The sequence below is a fragment of the Bufo gargarizans genome, chromosome 6 (genome assembly GCF_014858855.1).
Source record: "Bufo gargarizans isolate SCDJY-AF-19 chromosome 6, ASM1485885v1, whole genome shotgun sequence".
Taxonomy (NCBI): domain Eukaryota; kingdom Metazoa; phylum Chordata; class Amphibia; order Anura; family Bufonidae; genus Bufo; species Bufo gargarizans.
This window is the reverse complement of record NC_058085.1, coordinates 56,849,173-56,869,719: the sequence shown is the minus strand read 5'-3', so window position 1 is coordinate 56,869,719 and position 20,547 is coordinate 56,849,173. Positions and strand designations below refer to the sequence as shown.

Below are 20,547 nucleotides of genomic sequence, written 5' to 3'. Positions count from 1 at the left end.
AGGGTGGGCTTTTTGTGGCTCAGATACACCCCTTCTTTATGGCAGATTAATTAGCCTGAAGGAAGTTCCCCTCTGGGGACAACAATGAGACCTTCCTGTATAATAAAATCAACTAAACAAATCGGAGACGATGAGACAGCTCCCTTTTTTACAGGAAAAAAAATCCCTTTGAACAGTAAGGTGAGGCCAGAACGTGTCTGCCTTGACGTTTCGTGAAGAGCTTGATTGAAAAAAACAAACAATAGAGTTCAGATCTTAATTTTTCTTTTGGCAAATCTTTTCTATTTCCCACTCCACACCCTAGAACCATCAAAGACTTGTATGGGGATGGAGACGGCTCTCTGAATGTTTCCTTTCAGGCTGATGTTACTTCCAGTCAGTGGACGGTGAAGAGAGAGCAATGACTTTTGCCTTTCCTGCCACCTTCTCTCTGGGTGATTCTTTAGGAAAAGCAGGAGGATAGGATTTTCAGATGAGAAGACGGGCATCTCAGTCAGCTTCACCACAGACACAACCGTTCATGGGCTGAAGAACAAGGACAGAAGAGATCTGGACTGGTGGCTTATACTATGTACTGGATGAAGAGGCGCAGAATCTCATGCTGAACCTAAAGGTACCGTATACAAACATGAGGTATTTTTTTCTCGAGAGCGCCAACTCATGTTCATGTGCAAGAAACATAGAAACATAGAATGTGTCGGCAGATAAGAACCATTTGGCCCATCTAGTCTGCCCAATATATCTGAATCCTATGAATAGTCCCTGGCCCTATCTTATATGAAGGATAGCCTTATGCCTATCCCATGCATGCTTAAACTCCTTCACTGTATTTGCAGCTACCACTTCTGCAGGAAGGCTATTCCATGCATCCACTACTCTCTCAGTAAAGTAATACTTCCTTATATTACTTTTAAACCTTTGCCCCTCTAATTTAAAACTGTGTCCTCTTGTGGTCGTTTTTCTTCTTTTAAATATGCTCTCCTCCGTTACCGAGTTGATTCCCTTTATGTATTTAAAAGTTTCTATCATATCCCCTCGGTCTCTTCTTTCTTCCAAGCTATACATATTAAGGTCTTTTAACCTTTCCTGGTAAGTTTTATCCAGCAATCCATGTACTAGTTTAGTAGCTCTTCTCTGAACTCTCTCTAGAGTATCTATATCCTTCTGGAGATATGGCCTCCAGTACTGCGCACAATACTCCAAGTGAGGTCTCACTAGTGCTCTGTAGAGCGGCATGAGCACTTCCCTCTTTCTACTGCTTATACCTCTCCCTATACATCCAAGCATTCTGCTGGCATTTCGTGCTGCTTTATTACATTGTCTTCCCACCTTTAAGTCTTCTGAAATAATTACTCCTAAATCCCTTTCCTCAGATACTGAGGTCAGGACTGTGTCAAATATTCTATATTCTGCCCTTGGGTTTTTACGCCCCAGGTGCATTATCTTGCACTTATCCACATTAAATTTCAGTTGCAGGGTTCTGACCATTCTTCTAGTTTTCCTAAATCCTTTTCCATTTGGTGTTTCCCTCCAGGAACATCAACCCTGTTACATATCTTTGTGTCATCAGCAAAAAGACAAACCTTACCATCGAGGCCTTTTGCAATATCACTTATGAAGATATTAAACAAAATTGGTCCCAGTACAGATCCCTGTGGAATCCCACTGGTAACATGACCTTGTTTTGAATGTTCTCCATTGACTACAACCCTCTGTTGTCTGTCACTCAGCCACTGCCTAATCCACTCAACAATATGGGAGTCCATGTTCAATGACTGCAGTTTATTGATAAGTCTTCTATGTGGGACAGTGTCAAAAGCCTTACTAAAATCTAGATATGCGATGTCTACTGCACCTCCACCGTCTATTATTTTAGTCACCCAGTCAAAAAAATCTATAAGATTTGTTTGACATGATCTCCCTGAAGTAAACCCATGCTGTTTTTCATCTTGCAATCCATGGGATTTTAGAGAGTGAATATCTCATCATCTCGTAGAGTTTTACCTTGGAGTGTCAGTAAACCGAAAGACAGAAAGAGCTGTCATGATGCACATGATCTTAAAAACTTTACTGGTAGAAATTGCTAAATCTCTTTTGCACAATTCCTAAAGGGTTGTCTGGGATTTTGAGAAAATTGGGCTGGAGCAGGAAATGGTATAGTATAAAGAAGCAACCTATACTCCTTCTTTAACATGGTTAACCAAGATTTTACTTCTGATGACTTATCCTCAGGATGGGTAATTAGTACCTGATAGTTTGGGGTCCAACAGGGACCTCTGCCGATCAACTGTTTAAGAAGGCACCAGCGCTCTTCTGAGCACTGTGTCCTTTTTCCTGCATACCAAGCATAGCGCTGTACATTGTATAGAGGTTGTGCTTGGTATCATGCTAAACCCCATTCACTTTAACTGTGCCGCTGCCTTCTCAAACAGCTGTTTCAACTTCTCAGACCCCCACCGATTATTACTGATGACCTATCCAGAGGATAGGTCATCAGTAGTAAAATCTCAGAAAATCCCTGTAAATCCCCTGCTGGCTCCAACACCACCGCCCAGCAGCAATGACATCATGTACAGCATTCACCTGACTGCTACAGCCAATCGCTGGTCTCTGCAGGGATGCTTGCCTATATGATGCGACCACTGAGGCCAGTGATTGGTTGCAGTGATCATGTGGAAGCTGTAATGTCATTACTGTAGGGCAGGATTTACCTGGTCAGTGTAGGTTATTGCTTAATTTTAAATCATTTCCAGCTTGAAGCCATTTTTCTGAAAATCTATAACATCCCCTCTAAAGGGAATGTGTCTTTAAGAAAATTATCTATTGTTTAAATCTTGTTTTTATGCTATTTTTTTTCAATTTTTATTGTATTTATTGATTTCTTTTATTCTTATATTTTTGCAGATTTTTGTTTTAATTTTCCATGTCACAATTTTTTTAAACATTCTTAAAGTGGTTGGCCACCATGTATATTACTAGCTGCACAGATGCTAGGAAAAGAACATGCATGCAATGCATTATTAAATAATTGGCACCGTTGTCTGATAGTTTCATATGAATATGTCCTGCTTGTTGGCGGTGAGCACCAAAACTGGTCACCCATGGAGGGTACTGTCCATCAGCGGCCTCCATTCATCTACAATGAGGACGGACTGCACATGCGCTAGTTCCTGTGTTCTAACAAAGGACCCCAGCTACCTAGGGTTGAGTGAAGTCAACGTACTTACCTGTCATTCTCTACATCCATGGGCTGCAGGATGGCAAGAACATGCTTTCTCTGGCTGTTCCTTTGTACCTTCTATTCTGGGCAGGTACAGAACGGAGTCCAGTGCATGGACAAACACAGGGGAGTCTGATGCCTGTATCCGTGCAGGCGCCAGAGGCGTCCATCTGCTGTTCAGTGCCTGCATAGAATAGAAGGCACAGAGGAACAGCCATGGATGCAGATGATGACAGAACAGATGAGTATATTTACTTCACAGGAACATACACAATCGGAGGCTTCTATTAGGATGGCTGGGGGACAGTATACAGTTATTTAAGCTTGTATGGAGGATGCATGACTGTGGGCACTGGGTGGCATTTTGACAAATTACAATGGATATTGGCCAACCCCTATAAAGTAAGTGAAATTCCATTGTTACATATTCACAGTGCTGTAAGACAAGCCATGAGCAGCGTTTTTGGCTATTCTAGCGCCCTTCTTCAGGTTCTTTAGTAGTAACGTTTCTTATGAGTCTGAAGAAGGACGCTATAAACTAGTAATAGTCGCTTTTCAGTTCCCTTGAGTGGTGTTGATTATATCTTTGAATACATGATGTTTTAAAAGAGCCTTCCCAGAGTTTTCATTTTCGGAAGGGAGCATCTTCTCAGCTGCGTTATAGCTGCTGCCATCTTGAATGAAGATCTAGCACAAAAGCACGTCCTCGGTGACGTATGACTTCACCACGCCCGCCAACGTGATGACGTCATCACTGGCGGATCTTCAATCAAGATGGCAGCAGCCGGCTCTTTCCGATCAAATGGATGAGGGTTAGTATGATTTTATGATTTATTTTTTCATTTATCCAGTATTATTGCTACCAGATGCCATGATCATGTATGAACGCTGCATCTGAAGGGTACAATGACGTGGCTGGTGCAATCACTGCTCCCTGTCATTGCACCCACTACTTGCAAAGAAATGCGCTTAGTGATTAAGTAATTTGTCACAAAATGATTTTTTTTTTTTTTTTTATTTGTCGAAGCAGCCGAATCAAATTTTCCAATATTTTGCTCATCTCTAAATATAATTGTAGGATGTATTACTTAATACACCTGGATCTGAATGCTTTTGAAATTGCATGTAATTAAAAATGTTGTATAGCCACTGAGTTATTCACTGAAATCTATCTGTACAGCGCCACCTGCTGTTTGCTTTTTTTCTAAATTCTCTGTCCAGCTCACTGAGGTGGACGCACATGCTCAGTTCTATCCTTCAACTGTCATCAGGTGCAGTAGAAAGGATACGCCCTCTGAGAAAATGCACACCCCCTGGGCTGCCAGCTTGAAATAAATGTAACAGAGCAATTGGAGCAAGGAATGGGGAGATCCCTGGATCCATGTGAGGTACAGGGCTGGTCCTAAGATTAGAAAGAGATTGTCATGTACTATATGATGTCCATGACCCCTTTAACTGAAACTATTGAAGAATTCTAAGACTGTAAAATAATGTTCCCTCTTAGTATGGAATAGTATTTATATCAGAAATTGCTTGATTACAATATTTTTCATCTGCTGGTGGAAATCAGAAGTGGAAGCCCACGACAGTGAGCTGATTCTAGGGGATTCTGCTGTCTGTCCTCAGTTATCTAGGGAGGAAACCACAGACTGGCAAAAAGCTGCAGGAAAATTCAAGAAGGCCAATCAGCCTGTCGTGTCTTTTCTTAGTAAATACTCCTGAAGAATCTTTCCTTAGAAAGATTGTTTTTCCATTATTCCTGCTAAAAACTTCTGAATACTTTGATAACTGGGGGCGTGTCTACTATACACTGTGACCCAGGTGTCAATTTTATTGAAATATTCAGGAGGAATAACAGAGGAACAGCATACCACATTATTATGAGAAACGATGCCCCAGAATTATTATTTTACCAAGAATCTATTAAAGGTGTATTCCGGTTAGTGGGGGGTCCTACCACATGAAAACAGGGGCCCTGTACCCCCTGTTGCTCCCCTGAAATGAGCAAAGCGAGCAGTCGCACATGTGCGTGGATGCTCTATTTATTTCTATGGGAGCTCTGGAGATACCAGAGGGCTGTACTTGGCTATCTCATGAACTGCCATAGAAAATTAATGGAGCGGCCGCGAGCAAGTGCGGCCGGCCGCTCTGGTTATTTCAGGGGCACTGCAGGGGATACGGGGCCCCTGTTCTCATAATCGCTGGGGGTTCCAGAGGTTGGACTCCCTACCGATCTGATAGTTATTCTCTATATTGTGGATTGGGGATAACTTTATCCAACTGGAGTACCCTTTTAAATACTGCGAGTTGTCCTTATGATACATAGTGGTATAGCATATAGCTTTTTTATTACTATTTTTGAAAACGTAGTATCATTATTCATTAGTTTTTGTTTTAAATAAATAAAAAAATCAAGCCAAATATATGTGTAAGCGTAAAATGACCCACAAGGTCAAGTACCACTTATGTCCAGCAGGTGGTGTCACATTTTTGCATTTCACGATACTTTATGTTTTTGGTATCCACTTATAATATTGGTTGTACATTATCGCTTATGTAAGAATACTGCACTAACTAGTTTTGCTAATATTATAGACTAGACAGGTATATATGTTACCCTCTAAGCCTAAAATCTCTTAAAACTTTATGTCTGGAAGTGGAACATATTTTATACACAAAGCGGAATATGGAAAAGTAAAAACAGTATAAAAAGCCTCTAAACTCCTGAGAGATTACCTTTTTTCTGTATTTTTTATCAGTATTTAGCATGTGTATTTGGATATGCTTTTCCGAAAAACAAGCTGCGTTCTGTATGAGACTTACTAATAGGCAAAGGGAAAGCAATGACGGCTTGTGTAAGATGGCTGTATATGTAACAGATGACATAGTGTTACCATTCAGGAAATGGTCCGCAGCCAGCTGGAATCGTTGCTTCAGTCCCACTTCATATTTCTTTTTAAGTCTTTCAATATGTGTTGCTGGACCCGAAAAGCGTAACTCTCGCTGAGGTTTGTGACTACGCTTGCTGGTTGAACTCAGGATAGACTACACCCGATGAAGGTCAGGCAAAAACAGATTACATATTGTAGGGCAGGATATTTCAATGAGAAAAAAATGGGTGGAAATGTATATTGCGGGGTAATTCCTAGAATGGCAAGGCTGGGTCTACACCTAGATTTTTGTAGAATTTTTGTTTGTTCTTAAAGGGTTTCTACCACTTCAGTTTGACCAAATTAGCTTTCAGACACTAGCGATCTGCTAGTGTCTGATCTCCATAACCATGCAATTCTTAGACCTTTGTGTGGAGCCGTTTCATTAAAAAACTAACTTTTATTCCTATGCAAATGAGCCTCTAGGTGCTATGGGGGCGTCTTTTCAGCACCTAGAGGCTCGGTCTACTCCCACTGTATGCCCGCCCATCTCGTCTTGAATGCCTGCCTCCATCACAGCCATCGGACGAATTCACGCGCCTGTGCCGTTCACTTCTGTCTTCGGCACAGGCGCAGTGAGTGAAGCCGGCGTCCACACTGTGACTTAGTCGGCACAGGCGCAGTGAGGAATCCGGCACCAGGAGCATATAATTTACTCACTGCGACTGCGCCGATGACAGAAGTGAACGGCGCAGGCGCGAGAATTCGTCCGATGGCTGTGATGGAGGCAGGCATTCAAGACGAGATGGGCGGGCATACAGTGTGAGTAGACCGAGCCTCTAGGTGCTGAAAAGACGCCCCCATAGCACCTAGAGGCTCATTTGCATAGGAATAAAAGTTAGTTTTTTAATGAAACGGCTCCACACAAAGGTCTAAGAATTGCATGGTTATGGAGATCAGACACTAGCAGATCGCTAGTGTCTGAAAGCTAATTTGGTCAAACTGAAGTGGTAGAAACCCATGGGGTGCACATGATTCCAGGGGAGGATTGAGCATAGACCTTACAAGGAAATTTTCCGCTGGGCAAATTCCAGGGGGCTGCCTGGGCCCTTCTCACTGCCACCCAGTGGAAGTTTTTGGGGATGTATTTTGTTCTGCTGGCAGTATTTTGTGATGGGGTGTAGTATTTTTTGCTCTGTTGGGGAGGTATAATGGGCCACAATATGGTATTGCTGTTCCTGTCTTTCATCAGTTTGGACTCAACTACAAAACGTGGCCACTTTTAATATTTTTTCCAGGGCCACTTTGAATTCCCAGTCCGCCCCAGTATGATTGCAAACAAATCATTTCAATGCTTTGCACTATAGCTGCAGCTCAATAGTTAAAATCAACTAAAAGTACTATAAAAAGTAGAGGAGTGGTTGCATCCTAAGAAGATACACAATGTTTGTCTTAGGCTGGGCCTACACCTATACTTTTTATGGGACTTTTGATTTTCACTATTGAGCTACAGCTGTAGTCCAAAGCAGTACATTGACTTGCATGCAATTTTCCTCCCTGCAGCTGTCAGTCAATAGTTAAAATCAATTGAAAGTGCTACAAAATCTTTAGGTGGAGCCCTAGCCTTGTGCATGTTCTCTTTTTGCCATACTGTAATGGGCTCACTGGATTGGTTAAAAGGTTAAGATATTAAATAAAAACTTAAGCGTTTTTTGAGCATATTATGCTGGCTTCTAGCAGTATCATTTGTGTTACCTGAGCTCAGTGCTATCCAAAGTTTTAAAGCGTCTCACGCTGTGTCATGTGATCCCTAATCTGGTTACTAGATTTAAATTCCTTAAAATTTGATTTAAATCCAATTAAATACATTTTTCCTGAATTAAAATGTATCTCTTTCACCCTCTCCTGATACACACTATCTGTCTGTGTTGTGTGCAGAATCTCCAGTGTATCCCATGGGATACAGCTTCACACTGCTCTCCCCTGCCTCCTGCTTGTAAGCAGGAGAAACCTCAAAATCAATACAAGCAGGAGGCAGGGAGAGCAGTGTGTAGCTGCACCAATTAGGATACACTGAGACTATTAGGAGACAGTAGATCTATCACTTGCTTTCCTTAGTGTGATGAGACTCCACACTCTTGTCTTTGTAAAAGCAGTGACATAATGGGACAAATTCACACTATACGCTGCTTATCCAAACAATCTGAAGATAGGTATAAGAAATGTCTAACTTGCAGGAAATGCCAAAGTCAACGACTGGCTTGATTCTCATCACCTTTTGCCAGCCCGGTCAGCCAGGTTTCCTATGTTAGGAAAAACAGGACTGCAACCCAAATCATGAAGCACTGCAGCAATAGATAAAATCCCCATGTTTTTATTATACTCAAAGAGGAAACATATAAAATAGCACATAAATATCCAATAAAAGGCCCAACTCGAGTTTCACTGCTGCCACTTTGGGGGCTCTCAGATTTCTTCCGGGATCATTTTAAAATCCCCCGTCAATTTTACCCCCTTTTCACTATTATTCAGATTGTCTAACTTATCGACATCCTGTTCTTGTTTCCTATTATGGCATATTGTCTGAATGTTTCTAAAAAATAGGGGTAAAGGAGTTCCTTCAGAAATGTCAAATAGTAATGAAAAGTGATGACAATCAGCCAGCTGTTTTTGAATCAGCGTGGAGCAGTGATATAACGGAGTCGTGGACTTTGGGAATTCCTGCAAGTGAGATGTTTCTTATACTTATCTTCAGATTGTTTGGATAAGCAGCACGCACCACCTAAATATTGCTTGAGAAACATAATGGGAAATGTAGGCTACATTAGAGGAAGAAGAAATCAAGATGCCAGACTACCCATAAATGACACATCAACTAAAACAGATATACACAAGACACACACAAGAGCCTCAACGTTATTCTATAGTAATAGCCTATGCTGCATGAGTGCTTCGTTAAAGGGGTTATTCAACCCCTATAATGACCCCCCTAATGCTCAGGCCCCTCATACAGGTTATACTTACCCTGCGTCACTTCTTATCCCTCGACGGCCGTCGCTGCATCTCCCCATCGCACGGATCAAAACATCCAGCGACGGGGGGAGCAGCCAAGAGCAGGCCGCGACAGGGATGAGCCTCCCTAGCATCGCTGAATCATTTTGCAACTGGTAACTTTTATATCTTTCCTTATTGTACTTGACAAAGGTACCAATAAAGTGTGAAATCATTGAAAACTTTTTTCTCCACCTTTTACAACAATTTTTTATATATATTTTACTGTTTCAATCCATCTAAACTGAACAATGAAGCAATTTGCAGTTCAGTACAGCTCCTATGCAGACTAAACATCTCCATGGTAACAGACAACAAACAAACCCTTTGTAGTTTCATCCTGCAGTCATACATCCTTGCATTTGTCCCCCCTAACGTACTGTAAATTTGATTAGAAAGGGTAAAATCTGCTAAAAAAAACTATGCATTTACACAATGAAATCTGCAATGAAACAAATACCATTTTATTTGGATTCTGGCAGATACGCGATGTGTTTTTCAGTCTGGACCAGTCCCATGTGGCTGTATTCCAGTATTTAACATACAAAAGCAGCTGTATCTCCAGCTTGGAATCAAGTCGAGTGTTGTTACGTGGACCACCTTCAGAAAGTCATTTGTCTCATATGGTTTGAGTCAATATCTCAATTCAGAAAAAAAAAAGTTTAAGATGCGGAAATAAACAAAAGAGAAAATCTGGAAAACTTTGTATTGCGCTGAACCTGAAGCTGATTTCCCTTGGAATATCAGACAAGGCGTCCAAGTGATGTTGTAATTACTGTCTGAATGAGTCAGACGTTTCTCTTGATATATAAACAAGAGCTGTATTTTGGCATCAAAAATGGTCTGGCTGCAATTTCCCACTCAGAAGGTGTGATCAGTGTCTTCTTCGACCATTTAGCTCACATCACTTCTTTGTGGATAAAATCTTCCACTTTTGATACCAGACGATGCAACGTGTGAAGGCAACAGATGAGTCTCCCAGCTCTCCGGTACGTCCAGCTAATGAATTGAATGAATCACCTATGAAACAAGATGAATCACAGTTACAATCCATTCAAAACAGGTTGATATGTGATTTATTTATTTTTAGATCACATCACATCCCACCTTCATGGACCCCTATGTACATGAATTTCCTTGGGTGCTTTTTGCGTACTACATGTTTTCCATGTGGTTTTTATCACAATTTGTTGTTTTTTGGCAACACCAGTGTTTCTGGTGTTTTTTCCCCAGATAGAAAATATAGTAAAACTCCAAAAATGCTAAAAAAAAAAAAAACATGACAAAATACCTATGAGTGTTTACAGCCTTACTGTTTAGTACAATTGGCGACAATTCAGATGCCAAGACTTGGTTGTAATAATCTAAGGCTGGGGCTGCTCAGCACAGTTATTGCATGATGAAGGACTGTAGTGTAGCAGTGCAGCCGTAGAAATGAATGAGGTTGCAGTGTGACTTGCACGCTGCCACCGACTGCCACCTCAGAGTTGCAATAAATCTAGCAGGGTTGGATTTAGGCAGGAGCTACACATCAGTCTTGTCGCAACCAAGATCACCATGTAGCTCCAGTCTAAAGGTCTGGATGATGAAAAGTTCAGAATTTCGCTTATTGCAAGCTGCTGCCTGCAGTACTGTGAAAAGTTTTATGCATGTGTGGGAAAAATGGTACAAAGTAAAGCCTCATGCATACGTCTGTGGAACACCTACGCCGTGCGCTCCTGCACTCAGAAGAAATCCAGGCTGGTATCACACGGTCAGTGTTCCACAGACGTGTGCATGAGGCTTAAGAATGTTTTCAAAAATAGTGGTACTAGTTTAAGTTGAAATGTATTCTGCAGTAGGACAACAACCCCAAACATACATCCAATATCATTAATAGCGTTATGAAGAACACAGTCCTGGAAGTGAAGATATAGCCCCCACAGAGCCCTGAGCTCAACATCATCCAGTCTCTCTAGAATTACACGGAGAGACAGAAGGATCTGAGCAAACCTACCTCCACAGAAGATCTGTCATTCATGTGTGGAACAACTCCCCTGCCGAGTTCCTTCAAAAACTGTGTGTAAGTGTACCTAGAAGACCTGATGCTATTTTGAAGGCAAAGGGTGATCACACCAAATATTGATTGGATTTAGATTTTTTATTTTTTTTATTCACTTTGCATTTTATTAATTGATAAAAAAAAAAAACTATAACACTTCTGTCTTAAAGGCATTCTTACTTTGCATTTTCCCCACGCCTGCCAAAAACATTTCCACAGTCATGTATAATATGGGACATGACTCTACGTACAGCGCATGAGCTTGTCATTTTAGTTTCACATTTTTACTTTTCTTGAAAGAGCTTTAATCACTGTGGGGGGATTTATCATGAGGAGAATTTTTGAAGTTAGTTTTGCTTGAGTCTGTGTTGGAGTATTTTATGCCATATTTATCAAATGTTGCATATTGTTTGATAATAACCTAACACTTTGTCTAGAAAAGCTCCTCCAGTGTTCCCACTCCACCCTCCTACTGGAGTGAGAGGCGTGATAAATTACGGCCTGTGTCTCTATATTTAGGCATAATGTAAAGGTCAAAAGCAAAATGAATAACCTAGAACATTTTTACTACTAGTGTCCTCTATTTGGCCTCCATTGTAAAAGATAAAGGCAAGAGTAAAAAAGGCATTTTGGAAAAATACCACTACATTTCACTTTCCAAAGAAAATCTTATTGTTGCTATGTTTCATTCTCATCTTGATTACTGTGACACATTATTACATTTGTCTTCCCCGTTCCAAACTCTCCCACTCCAGTCTACCCAGAATACAGAAGCCAGGTTCATCCATCTGTCCCACCTCTACAGCCATTCCTCCGCCCTCTATTCCCTTTAGACTACTACTTAAACGCATCCCTCTCACCCCCTACATCTCCTCCCTCGTCTTTGTCTACTGCCCCACCTGTACTCTACATTCTGCCAAGGATCAATGTTAAATATTCTTCATGATCCAAACCTTCCATTCCCATTTCCAAGATGTCTCTCGTGCTGCAGCAGGTCCTTGGAATTTGCTACCCAGATAAATTCCCAACATATCACAGTTTTAAGAGGGGCTTTGACATGTCATATGCTGACCCCTGTCCTTCTATCATCATTATTCCTCAGAACCTCACTACATTGATGCATTTCGTATCTGTATGATCATCTTATGCAGCTTTATGTCTACAACCTTGAGTGGCATAAAGTATACTTTACAAGCCCTCTGTGTACTCCTATTTCCTCATATTTAACCTCTGTTTCCTCATAGTTTTCAAGCTCTTGTGAGCAGTGCCCCCCATACTTTTCTATGAATTGTTGATTAGTTTAATGCTGTTATGTCTGATTATTAGCGTTGAGCGAATCAAAGTATTCAAACTGGACTTTAATCTGAAATTCATGGAAAAATTTGATTGCCACAAAGGTGAATTTTCTCGCGCTTCGTGATAATGAATACATTTTTCCTAAAATGGTGGCTAAAAGTACCAAAAAATTATACTCATCCACTTCATCCCGGAGAGGCCGTCATGATTGAAGCAAACCCGCCAAAGGACCTGTGACGAGCGTGATGACCTCACCACGCGATCATCTGGGGTGCGTGCGGTGACGTCTTCACGCTTGTCTCAGGTCCTTTTGCGGGTTTTCTTCAATCAAAACGGGAGCGGATGTGATCAAGTGGATGAGGTTAGTATTATTATTTTTTTATCCCTAATTAACCCCTGAGCAGCTAAATGTGAGTCACAGAGGCCACCCTCTACGTTAAACGTGGCATCTTAAGGGTTAAATGATGGGGGGGCGGTGCGATTGCTGTTCCCCGCCATTGCATACAATGGTAAGCGATTTGTGACAAATCAAATTTCTTGTCAAAATTCTGTGAAGCTTTTCAAAACTTTGCTCACTACTGATTATGTCTGTTCATCTGAAATGTAATGGAATATGCTGCAGAATTTGTTGGCACTGCATAAAGATTATTATTCTAAAGTATTTATTATGTTATTAAAGGACCAACGTATTTCTAAAAGAGATCATGAGGTGACCCACTAATGTTCTTGTGACGTAATAAATTCAAGTGCCATTATACTGTACCGATCTGCTGTGATTCATTGTCACCTATGGCGCAGATCCTTTATCCAGTGTTTAGTTATAGGCTCTCAAGAATATACGTACAGATTATAGAATATGCAAATTCACTAAAATACTAAAATGGCTATTCGTTTGCAAATTCCCTGTAACCCTGTAACCCACTATTGCCATTTAAAGGCGTCTAATAAATTATATGTATATAGATATTGTGGGGATTCGCTCTGGTAGGCAGGGTAAGCGGACGCAGAACGGAGGCAAAACAATATTCTTGTCAGAAGACTATGAAACCAATAGAAGGCATTCATAACTCAATAGCGCCCTCTATTGGTTTCATAGTCTTCTGACAAGAATATTAGACTAAGTCTTATGACACACTTATTAGTGTAGCCTTTTGCATGGAAAATTCGTGATTGGCGTATTCGCGATTAGAATATTTGCGATTTGCACTAGGATGATATCTGACACTGGGAAAGCTGGGTAATATCTCAGTGATAATATCTGACACTGGAAAAGTTATTACCCAGCTTTCCCAGTGTCAGATGTCATCCTAGTGTAGATCGCGAATATTCTAATTGCGAATTTTCCATGCATAAGGCTACACTAATAAGCTTGTCATAAGACTATGAAACCAATAGAGGGTGCTATTGAGTTATGAACAGCGCCATCTATTGGTTACATAGTCTTCTGACAAGAATATTTGTCTTGTCATAAGACTGTGAAACCAATAGAGAGCGCTGTTCATAACTCAATAGCGCCATCTATTGTTTTTCATAGTCTTATGACAGCTGAAAAACAAGGCAGAGTCAGCTCATTTGCATGTCTTTCCCATATGCCCATGTTTATGCAAATAAGTTTATACATGACAAAACTGTATAGAAATGTTATTGAATATTATGTTAGGACAATCAGAAAACTTTGTGTCGCCCTAATGATATTGATCTAGGTGTGCAGGTCCAGCCAAGCCATCCAACAGATGCAAAATAACTTTGAGGTTTACTGGTTCTCAGTCAGATGAGAGCTGGTTTAGAATATCTCATAGTGCATAAGGTTGCCATGGTAAGGTATGCTGGATGTTATATGTCTCATGGGTGGCTTGTACATACCTGGCTTTTGGCATATAGCCTTTGTATGGTTGTCTATTGTATGTCGTGCATAATAGGAGTCTAAGATGCATCCAGCTATCCTCTTAATACTGTCGTGAAACCTTTTTGATGGGGTTTCCATCAATTTCTAACCTTTTTTTATGAACCAGACACCCTCTTCTCTTCCGAGCAGGGGGTGCCTGGTTGTCTACCATTGACTTTCATTGTATTCGAGCACTCAAATTATTCGGTCATCACTAGCCACCACCCAGAACAAATCATGGTCCCTGTCTTAGGTAAATACGGTGGGATAAAAGGCCTTTTATGTCCATTGAATGCCTAATTTGTGTGGCCTGTACTGGCCGACAGTTACATTTTTATCCTGTAACCGCCTAATGTCCCTCCAGCCACAGAATTCTACAAAGTTACTGTCAGGTGAATGCCTATTGGCTAATTTTTTGGGCCTGTACTGGCAAGTTCTCACAACAATAGTTAGTGCACCAATCACTAATATCTCATGAGACCTTATAAAATGTGAAGTTGTGTGTACCGCGGAAAAAAAAAAATCGCATTATTAGGGATTTTCGTGATGGCGCTTTTTTTTTTAAACACTCAATCTGCATAGACAGTGATTGTTCTAATATGCATGTGAAATCTAATCAAATACACTGCTTTAATGTCAAATTACTTACAGTGAGAAGTTCTTCCTCAATGTTGCAAAAATTGTTGCCACCTATCTTTTCTGATTGCATCCAACTTTGGTCTGGCGGAAATCAGTTGCTATAGTAGGCCGCACCTATTTTGCACATGCGCATACGCGAAAATTACATTTCCGATATTTCGCACTGAAAAATTTATTTTTATGGAATAATGGTATGTCACTGTCCATGTTGTGGGACTATTTGTGCACTTCTAGTAATTATTTGGTGGCTGCAAATATGACCTGAAGGTTTTTCAGATTCGCCTGCTATTCAAGTCTATGGGGCCCGCTGCGAACACACGGTTCACGAACATTTGAGCGCGAACGCACATTCATGAACCATCCCGGCTGATGTTTGTCCATCACTACACAGAACAACAAAATCACCTTGTTGGCGGTACAATCTCTAGCGATCAACAACAGGCTTTAGGAGGCCTGTTTCCCCAGCATGCGGCTCTCAGCCCTCTAGCACGGCACCATGCCTCAGATCCCAAAACAGACACTTTGCTGCTGAGCCCAGCTGTACACACTGGGAGGAAAATACCTGTCCTCCAAGACCATACCCCTTTGTTCAACCCTGAGGGTGTGAACACTCGCCAGACAATGTACTCGGGACAGGGCATCTGCGTTTACCTGTAACCGTCCTGCCCTGTGTTCCACTGTAAATGTAAAGTTCTGTAGGGAAAGGAACCATCGGGTGACCCGGGCATTTCTGTCTTTGGCCCGGCTCATCCACTAGAGAGGGGAGTGGTCGGTCACCAAGCGGAATTTTCTCCCCAACAAATAGCAGAGAGACTCGAGTGCCCACTTGATAGCCAGGCACTATCTCTCCACTATACTCTACCTGGTCTCGGCTGGGGTGAGCTTACGGCTGAGGAAGATAACGGGATGCTCCTCCCTGTTGACTTCCTGGGACAGCACAGCACCAAGGCCTACTTTGGAGGCATCCGTCTGTACTTTAAATTCCTGCTTGAAGTCGGGCATCACCAAAACTGGGGACCCACATAGGGCCAACTTCAAACCGGAGAACGCCTCTTCCGCCTGTTCATCCCAGCGAACCATTATGGACTTATATCCCTTCAAGAGTCCTGTCAATGGCGCAGCTATCGTAGCAAAGTAGGGGGCGAACCTCATGTAATAGCCCACCATCCCCAGGAACGACTTTACTTGCCTAGAGGTAACAAGTCGGGGCCAATTTTGTATCACCTCTATTTTATTTACTTGGGGTTTGATGACTCCGCGCCCAATGACATACCCTAGTTATTTAGTCCTATCACACATTTCTTTGGGTTAGCTGTTAGTCCAGCCTTCCGAAGGGAGTCCACTATAGCCTGTACTTTGGGCAGGTGACTTTCCCAGTCTGTACTGTGTATGACAATATCATCCAGGTAAGCTAAGGCGTACCGCCGATGTGGACGGAGCACAATGTCCTTTAGACATTGAAAAGTGGCGGGGGCGCCATGCAGACCAAAGGGTAACACCTTCTACTGATACAGTCCCTCAGGTGTGATGAAGGCAGTTTTCTCTTTAGCAGCTTCCATTAAGGGCTCCTGCCAGTGCCCTTTCGTGAGGTCCAAAACAGAAAAATAACGTGCTTGTACTAACTTCTCAATTAGCTCATCCACCCGGGGTATGGGATATGCATCAAATATAGATATTTAGTTCAGCTTACAAAAATCGTTACAAAACCATAACGTCCCATCCGACTTGGGTATTAAGACTAAAGGACTGTCCCTCTCACTTTTGGACTCCTTGATGATGTCTAGCCGCAGCATTAGCTGCACTTCCTCCGAGATGGCTTGTTGCCGAGCCACTGGTACTCGGTATGGCTTTAACCAGACTTTTGCCTGAGGCTCAGTGACAATGTCATGCCGGATTGCAGAAGTGCATCCAGGGAGGTCCGAGAACACATCAGTGTTCCAACTAATGAACTCCCTGGCCTCCTGAGCTTGTTTAGAGGAGAGGCTGTCAGCAATTTTTACTGTGGCAACCGCTTCCCTTGCATCAGACAGAGGGGCCATAACCTCTTCTGCCTAGAAAACCCGTCAGCGGTCTGTCTTAAGTACAGGTATCCCTATCTTTCCAAGGTTTTAGTAAATTAACATGGTAAATCTGCTCCGGCTTTTGCCGCCCTGGCTGGTGTACCTTGTAATTTACCTCTCCAACTTTCTTGAGTACATCGTAGGGCCCCTGCCACCTGGCCAGGAACTTACTGTCCAGGCTTGGTACCAGAACCAAAACCCGATCACCTGGGTTAAAATTCCGAACCCGAGCCTGGTGATTATAGACTCTACTCTGGGCTCGCTGAGCTGCCTCCATATGTTCCTTAAAGGGAACCTGTCACCGGGATTTTGTGTATAGAGCTGAGGACATGGGTTGCTAGATGGCCACTAGCACATCCGCACTACCCAGTCCCCATAGCTCTGTGTGCTTTTATTGTGTAAAAAAAAACAATGTGATGCATATGCAAATTAACCTGAGATGAGTCCTGTATGCGACTCATCTCAGGGACAGGACTCATTTCAGGTTAATTTGCATATGTATCAAATCAGTTTTTTTACACAATAAAAGCACACAGAGCTATGGGGACTGGGTATTGCGGATGTGCTAGCGGCCATCTAGCAACCCATGTACTCAGCTCTATACACAAAATCCCGGTGACAGGTTCCCTTTAACCAGTGGCCACACTGTCTCCATCTACTATTGCATCCGAATGACATACTCAATCACACCTTTATGTGGTGTGGGTTGTTGTTCCCACACCTCTTTGGCTATGACCAATAGACCACATGGATGTCGGCCATACAGCAGTTCGAAGGGTGAGAACCCATTAGAGGCCTGGGGCACCTCTCGCACTGCGAACATGAGATAAGTAGAAGAACCCAATTCCTCCCATCTTTTGACACCACCCGATTTAACATGTTTTTCAAGGTTTGATTAAACCTCTCTACCAGGCCGCCCGTTTGCGGGTGATAGACAAACATCCGTAATTGTTTGATCTGTAGTAGTTTACTGAGTTCCCTCATGACTTTTGACATAAAAGGGGTCCCCTGGTCGGTCAGAATCTCTTTAGGTAGGCCCATTCAGGAAAACATCTCCATTAACTCTTTGGCTATGAGTTTGGCGGAGGTATGTTGCAGCGGCACCGCCTCCGGGTACCAAGTGGCATATTCCAGGACTACCAAGATGTGTTGGTGCCCTCTAGCGGACTTTGGTACTGGGCCTATGAGACCCATAGCGATCCTCTCGAATAGAACCTCAATAATCGGGAGAGGGACCAGGGGAATACGGAAATGTGGCTGGGGGCTGGTTATCCGTCAGGTTGGGCAAGACTTGCAATACTCTTCCACGTCTCTGAACACACTGGGCCAGTAAAACCGCTGTAGAATCCAGTCCTGCCTTTTTTTGCTGGTCCAGGTGTCCCCCAAAAACATGTTGGTGGGATAACTCCAACACGAGCTTGCGATACGCCTTGGGCACCACCAACTGTTCAATATGCCAACTGTAGTTGATTTACCCGTTACAGCACCTCCTGTTGAACCACCAAATGGAGGAACATAGACTCGGCCCCCGGTTGTTACGGCTCACCCTCAACTACTACCACATTTTCCTAGGCCCGAGATAGAGTCCGGTCCTGGTGCTGTGCTGTACCAAAATTGTCTCTGGACCCGGCGGCAAATCCTCCACGTCTCCCACCATTAGATTCAATGGGGTTGGCTCCCCCCCTTCCACCCCAGTGGCGACCACCCCTATTGCTGGCCCTTTGGCCTCAGGTTCCCAGGGTTCCAGTTTCCCCACTGAGCAAGGCCATTCTATTGGGGCTACTCTTACCCCATGGGTATCGGTGACTCTTGCCTCAGGCCACAGTGACGGGAAACCGGGGAAGTCTCTCCCAATAATTAGTTCATAATGTAACTTTGTGGCGAAAGCCACCTCATGAGTCCACCTGCCGGCCACCATGGATAGAGACACCAGGGTGGTGGGATAGTCCTTTAATGGTCCTTTAGTCTCCATGGATGCACACAACGTCGACCAGGGCAGCTCTCACCAGGGACACCAGGCTTCCTGAGTCCAGCAGCACCACCGCCAGGGTATCTCCCACTTGCATCTGGCACAGGTGACTATTGTCTATTGTCTCGGGGGTACCAGTTTGACACAGTCTCCTGGCATACATTGAGGGGCGGTAGCCATAGTTAGTGTCCATGGGTTCCCCCCGATGGGGACAGTCGGCCCTTATGTGACCAGGCTCTTGACACCGCCAACAGACCATCGGCGCTGGGTCTGTAGGGAGTATATCCTGAGCGGTATTTGCCGGCACTGACCTCCTGGTTGAGGGTGGAGATTTCCGGGGTTTAAATGGCATCCTCCCAAAAGAACCCCCCTGTAGATTTCTAGTGGTCTCATAGCGCTCTACCAGGTCGACCATCTCTAGGGTATTACCAGAGGACTCCTGGCCGATCCAGTGCTGGAGAAGGTACGGCAAAGCCAGTCCATGCGACCTGTATTTTGACATCAATGTCTGAATTATCCCTGTACTGTGACATCACTATGCACATTGTCCCTGTACTGTGATATCACTATGCACTATTCATGTACTGTGACATTAATATGCACATTGTCCCTGTACTGTGACATCGTTATGCACATTATCCCTGTACTGTGACATCACTATGCAAATTATTCATGTACTGTGACATCACTATGCACATTGTCCCTGTACTGTGACGTCACTATGCACATTATTCCTGTACTGTGACATCACTGCACATCATCCATGTACTGTGACATCACTATGCACATTATTCCTGTACTGTGACATCACTATCCACATTATTCCTGTACTGTGACATCACTATGCACATCATCCATATGCTGTGACATTGCTATGCACATTATTCCTGTACTGTGACATCACTATGCAAATTATTCATGTACTGTGACATCACTATGCACATTGTCCCTGTACTGTGACGTCACTATGCACATTATTCCTGTACTGTGACATCACTATGCACATCATCCATGTACTGTAACATCACTATGCACATCATCCATGTACTGTGACGTCACTATGCACATTATTCCTGTACTGTGATATCACTATGCACATTATTCCTGTACTGTGACATCACTATGCACATCATCCATATGCTGTGACATCGCTATGCACATTATTCCTGTACTGTGACATCACAATGCACATTATTCCTGTACTATGACATCACAGGGCACATTATCCCTGTACTATGTCATCACTGCGCACATTATTCCTGTACTATGACATCACTGCCTGAATTATCTCTGTACTGTGACATCACTATGCACATTATTCCTGTACTGTGACATCACTATGTACATTATGCCTGTACTATGACATCACTATACACATTATCCCTGTACGGTGACATCACTATGCACTATTTATATACTGTGACATCACTATGCATATTGTCCCTGTACTGTGACATCACTATGCATATTATTCCTGTACTCTGACATCAGTATGCACATTATTCCTGTACTCTGA

General features: G+C 42.8%; 1 protein-coding gene across 1 annotated transcript in view; it reads left to right on the top strand.

Annotated features, from left to right (window-relative positions):
• Positions 1-346: 346 nt before the first annotated feature.
• Positions 347-20,547, top strand: part of TMEM100 (transmembrane protein 100) — a 63,576-nt gene continuing 43,375 nt past the window's right edge. The window contains exon 1 of the mRNA XM_044297235.1: positions 347-613. The gene's annotated coding sequence lies outside the window, so the exon portion shown is untranslated. The remainder of the gene's footprint in view (positions 614-20,547) is intronic.